Source organism: Poromitra crassiceps (assembly GCF_964638095.1).
Source record: "Poromitra crassiceps genome assembly, chromosome: 7".
In the NCBI taxonomy this organism is placed as follows: Eukaryota; Metazoa; Chordata; class Actinopteri; order Beryciformes; family Melamphaidae; genus Poromitra; species Poromitra crassiceps.
The window spans coordinates 45,378,782-45,385,065 of record NC_139628.1 but is presented as its reverse complement, the minus strand read 5'-3'; positions in this window follow the sequence as shown (position 1 = coordinate 45,385,065).

Here is a 6,284-nt window from a genome sequence, read left to right as displayed (position 1 = left end):
GGTGTTTGTATTCACAAAGGAAGGAGGCTAATTATGGATTATGTGTTGTTGATTTCATAATCAACAAGGGGGGACTGTGGAAGAAGATTCAACACATGTATTAATAGCTGAACTGGGATCATGTCAGGTTCTATCGTGCCATATTCAAACAAACTGGCACTCAGCCAGTAGCGAGCACACTCACCGGTGTTTTAAAAGTTTCGGTGCACGGCACAGGAGAACACTTGGTAGGAGAAGGAGAGCCAGCACAAAATGTCCTTTTGTTAGATTTATTCCAGTTTCGCCAGGTACAACACGGACGTTTCAGCCTAACGGCCTTCTTCATCGTGTTGCTGTGTCAGGCGGAAATGACGTTTAAATACTCTGAGACCGGAAGTCCCTTCAATAAATGAAATATCAAAATTCAGTTACAGTATATAAAGAATTCAAGAACCAAGTAATGCACAACACACAAGTTCCATTATCAAAGAAAAACAACATGTCTACATACAACAATGTATGCATTTATAAATAACATTAGTTTGGTCAGCCCCACTGTGTGGGAGAGCAGAACCAGGCCTAGGTAGAGGCCCTGCTGTGTTCAAAGTGACAGGTAGGGGGGAGTGTAAGCCAGGTCTGGACTACAGATAGAGACAACAAAATACAATAGAAATGTTTAAAAAAAAGAATTATGCTTAAATAATTGCACGTTTCCACTATAATGGCCTAGAAAGAGGTCCTGCTGTGTTGTGATAATAGGGTGCAAACATCATGTCCCATAGCGTTGAAATGTCTCGCTACAGAAGATTTTTCATCCTTATTAGCCTACGGATTTTACTTTTGTGCTCGGAGAAGCGGGTTTTGAGTTCTCTACGAGTTTTCCCCACGTAAACATATGAACAGGGACACTTTAACAAGTACACGACGAATTTAGATCTACAAGAAATTCTACTTTTGAGGTTGTACTTCTTGCCAGAGTGTGGGTGAGTGAAGGATTCACCTCTGATCATTGCATTACACTGCAGACAGCTCGAACAAGGAAAATTACCATTAGGCAAATTGGATAAAAAATGTGTAGGGCGTGTGTAGCAATCTGCCCTGACTAACATGTCTCTCAGGTTTCGAGCCCGCTTCTGAGCAAAAATGGGGGAATTTGTAAAAGCGTGTCCCACCAGGGGGTCACTGCACAAAATATGCCAGTGGCTCAGAACAGCATTTTTTATTTCATGCGACACCGGAGAAAAAGTTGTGGCACATACAATTTTAGTGCCGTGGCAAATGGACAGCAATGAGGATGTCTCATTGGGCTCGGGAAACAATCCCAGAATGCCATGCGCAATCACTGATTGCGCAAGATTGAGCATTGCAATCTGGGATTGTTTTCCATCATATTGGTTGATTTACAACCGTAACTCGTTCATAATATTGGCTACAATATTCCTGTGTTGAAGCTCCACCCCCTCTCCACCGAGACCCATTATTGCGGCCGTTCACACAACTCGGCCGCCCCACGCCTTGTTTGAGTTTTCTACACTGAGATGTTGATTTACATTTCAAACAAAAAAATTGTCCTCACAGTTCACCAGGGGCTTCATGGGAGAGAGAGAGAGGGGGGGGGGGAGTGAGAGCTTAATGACCTGCAAGCCGATAGGCTACACGTTTCCGAATCCCAAACAGCCATGCTCAAATCCAGGTGTATTGTCATGATGATGTGAGGGTCCGTCTCTCTCACCATGCCATGCTGGTGGGGCGAGCCGGTATTATGCAGAGTTTTGCCCCAATTAAACATTAGACATTATTCAAATATGCTGCCACAGATTATTCTTGTCATAGATAATTCTGGTTGTGATTTAAGTCACTTTAGTCAATGCCAGGCTAGAAGCAATACACTTAAGAGATGGGGTTTAAATTCATTGTGCCTTTAATATGAACTCGCCTTTGTTGATGTCAGTGTTCTTGTTTAATTCATGTTAGTAAACTTTAGGGATATCTGAATTCACTATGTCAATACAAAATATGATGCACTGTATGGTGGGTCAGAAAAAATAATGGTGATATTAGCTCCATGTTATTTTTCTGTGGTATCACAAATCAGACACGATCAGTTTCATAAGCTCTCCATTTACTTTGTAATGACAATTTACATAACATTTTTACATTGTTGTTTACATTCTAGCAATGCAATGCCAAGATGTATGGCTGAGAAACAAACATGACTATGCACAGTCAGACTCTGCTGTCACTGAACTTTGATTAAATGATTACACGTTTCATTGGACAGAAAGAAGCTTGTTATGCCTGCAGACAGGAGGCGCTCTTCAGCAGGTTAGATGCAGCTGTGTTTCTTCAGACGAGATAACTGAGTGAACATCTTCTTACAGCGGTCACACCAGTAGCCCGTTCCAGTGTGAATGTGTTTGTGTGTTGTTAGGGCACTTGACTGACTGAAACTGCTACCACATTGGTCACAGTGGTAGGGCTTCTCTCCAGTGTGAATGCGTTGATGTGTTTTTAGGTGACTTGAGCGACTGAAACTGCTCCCACATTGGTCACAGTGGTAGGGCTTCTCTCCAGTGTGAATGCGTTGATGTGTTTTTAGGTGACATAAGTGACTGAAACTGCTCCCACATTTGTCACAGTGGTAGGGCTTCTCTCCAGTGTGAATGCGTTGATGTGTTTTTAGGCTATATAACCGACTGAAACTGCTCCCACATTGGTCACAGTGGTAGGGCTTCTCTCCAGTGTGAACGCGTTGATGTGTTTTTAGGTGACCTAACCGACTGAAACGGCTTCCACATTGGTCACAGTGGTAGGGCTTCTCTTCAGTGTGAATGCGTTGGTGTTCTCTTAGGGCACCTGAGTGACTGAAACTGCTCCCACATTGGTCACAGTGGTAGGGCTTCTCTCCAGTGTGAATGCTTTTGTGGATTTTTAGGTTACCTAACTGACTGAAACTGCTCCCACATTGGTCACAGTGGTAGGGCTTCTCTCCAGTGTGAATGCGTTTGTGTTTTGTTAGGGTACCTGGGTCACTGAAACTGCTCCCACATTGGTCACAGTGGTAGGGCTTCTCTCCAGTGTGAATGCGTTTGTGTGCTTTTAGGTTACCTGACTGACTGAAACTGCGTCCACATTGGTCACAGTGGTAGGGCTTCTCTCCAGTGTGAATGCGTTTGTGTTTTGTTAGGGTATTTTGGTCACTGAAACTGCTCCCACATTGGTCACAGTGGTAGGGCTTCTCTCCAGTGTGAATGCGTTTGGGTCTCTTGGTGTCTCTCTGTTTCCATAAAGGAGGACATAAAGAAAGAGTTAGGACAGAGGGACAGTGTGTGTGTGTTGCAACATCAGTGATACAACAGTGACATTTTTCTCACCTCTTCTGAAGCATCCATTTCGACAATGTTCCTCCTCTCCTACACCAGAAGTCTGTCCTCCCAGGCTCCCACCAAGCAGCTCTGTAGATACAGCAGGGTTAAATTAAATCATTCATATACAATTATATTACAAATTAAAGTCTCAAACTCTTCAGTAAATTTTTCAAAATCGAATGGTATGTTGCTTAAAATTGATTGAGATAATCATACATAGGTTTGAAGGTATAATACAAAGATTAACAATCTAAAGGTTGAAGACTTCAATAATACAGAGAGATGTATTCTGACGAAAAGCGATTCTGATAAACTATATATTTTTTAAGCTTTGGTGGGAGTGAAATGTTCTATGGGCTCTCCTGATTCTAAATATCCCTGAATCGTTTGGTTTGACCAAGTAAAACTATTTTATAAGCCTTTTATACAAATCTCTTGTGCGCATGCTGAAGCAGGTGTGTGTTAGAGAGGGAGAGAGAGAGGACAAAGGCTGGGGGTCATGATAAACCAATGCTTGGACGTCCTGGGTTTTCTTGAATTGTTAAACAGTCACTAAGTTGGACATGAGATAATTTGGGATCATCTAAAATCTAATAAAGGAGATGATCGAGAGACAGAGTTGTGCACACATTAGCAGATCCGTCTATTCTCTGTGCCCTTATCAACTCGTATAATAGGCTACTCGATAAGATCACCACTATTGTCCTCAATGATTGTAGAAGATATATTCCATAATAATATATGATGCACTACACATCTTATCTAACAATAAGGCTAATTTAATTCTGCCATGAATGATGATTCCGCCTTACTTGGAGTCTTTATGTTTCCAAAGTTGTCCTTGCTTGTGCTCAGTCAGTAGTTGTTGTCGACTGGATCGGAGCACAAAGAAACCTCAGGCCTAGTCCTCCTGGTCTATTGTCCTCCTGGAATTTCTGCAGAAAATGTCTCTTGGGTGATCACAGCTGGGCCGCGGTCTAAAGAGGCAGAACAACTGTAAACAGCTGCTTATATAGCGCAGGTGACGTCACACCATTGAACTCACCGACGCCCCGCCCATTGTAGTACAGATGGTTAATGTGGGGGTTGTGGCGGCTTTGTTTGAATGAGGTGAAGGCGGGACTTTGTAGCTAATCCTTTGTCCTTCACAGTGCATTGCTGAGCCTGTGACCAAGCAGCTTGTGTCAATCTATAGCCTGTAGTTTTATAGCTAATGATGATTTGAGATAGCCTACTTATTTCCCCCTTGTCCCCCCCAAATACATATTTAGCACATTTTAACCCTATTATATTATATTATATTATATTATATTATATTATATTATATTATATTATATTATATTATATTATCGGTGTGTAACATTATTTAATGTTATAATGTTAAATAGCCTACTGTAGATATACATGAGTGGGATTTAGTTTATGCATAAAAAATACATTTTGGATTTATTTGGCGAGCTAGCCTATTGATGGCCCGAGATCATGATCTATTGGGCACCCCTGCTGTAGAGAAACTAGTGATATCTATACTGTTTATTAATAGGTTGCATTGGTTTAAGTTAAGTTATGTGATGTTAGTTTAGCTTTAGTTTCTGTTTGATCTTTTTGAACGATCACCTTGGTGCAGCCCAAACATCTGATCTCCTTGAGTTGCATCATGAGAGACATCAGGACATTTAGCCTTTCCAAGGAATCTGCTCATACTGTGATGTTATGGTGTCCCAGCTGCTTCTGAGGCTGTGTTCAACTTGACTTATTCTAACTACTAACCTTCCACCTATTTTATTCAGCCATACTGTGAAAAACAAATAAATTTGGAGAACTAGTGGCCGGACAGCAAGAGTCCCTATTGCTTTTGACAAAACGTTTGACAATATCGACCTATTGTCTCAATTTAAATATCATGATAGTCTGTTACCAATCCAAACAACAGACTCATCCTTGTTTTTGTTTTTTTTATGGATTGTTTGTGGTTATATTTTGTCCTTAATGTGATTGTATATGTTTGATTTGTTTGAGAAAAATAAAGATCAAATCCTATAGGGATGCACAAAAAAGCTATAAAGTTACAGGATGAAAAAGCTATAAAAAGATTAAGCCACAAATATTTCATAAGCTTGCGATGAAATTTATTGTATTTTGGACATGTGTTGTGTAAATACAGTCAAAGTTTGTCACAGATGCATATAGAGTGATACATCTTTACAAATCAAATGTCTTTAACAAACAACAACAACAACAACAACAACAACAACAACAACAACAACAACAACAACGGTTTCTCAATAGCTGCCTTTTTTACACTCCTCAAAGCAAAATCATTTTAATCCCAAGATGATTATTTGGAAATGTCAAAAATAGTTTTGACAGTTGAGATGGTGGTTAGGAGGCCCTCAGTGCTGGAACAAGCTGAGGAAGCTAGCTGGTTCCTCTCCTTCAGCCATTATTTCTGTGTGACAGAAGTCTGGAGGGACGAGCTGCTGGGGGTCCGAAATCCCGATGACGTTGTCGAAGAAGCTGGTGAACAGGAGGATAAAGCATTTATAATGATTTAGACATGCACTTATGATTAGTGAGTGTGTTAATATATGTTTTATAAACACTTAATACTGCAATTCATGATTCATTCAGGTAGTTAGAAAGCATTTGCTAGTTGCTAAGTATTTTTTGTGACCTCTAATAAAGTGAGGACATGCCTTACAGAGCATTTAACGATAGTTTAGAGATACACTATTATAGTGTTGACAAACAGTTTTTTTTAAACTAATTATGTAGCCCAACAGCATGTGCAAAAATCCACTACATGTAGAGTGATATGTATATGATATATGATATGTCGGCACCAATGCCATTAAGAACAAATATACTTAAGTCCTTTATACACTGTTGATCTGAACTTACCTCGTCCCCACCCGTCCAAATTGTTTGGTGACATAC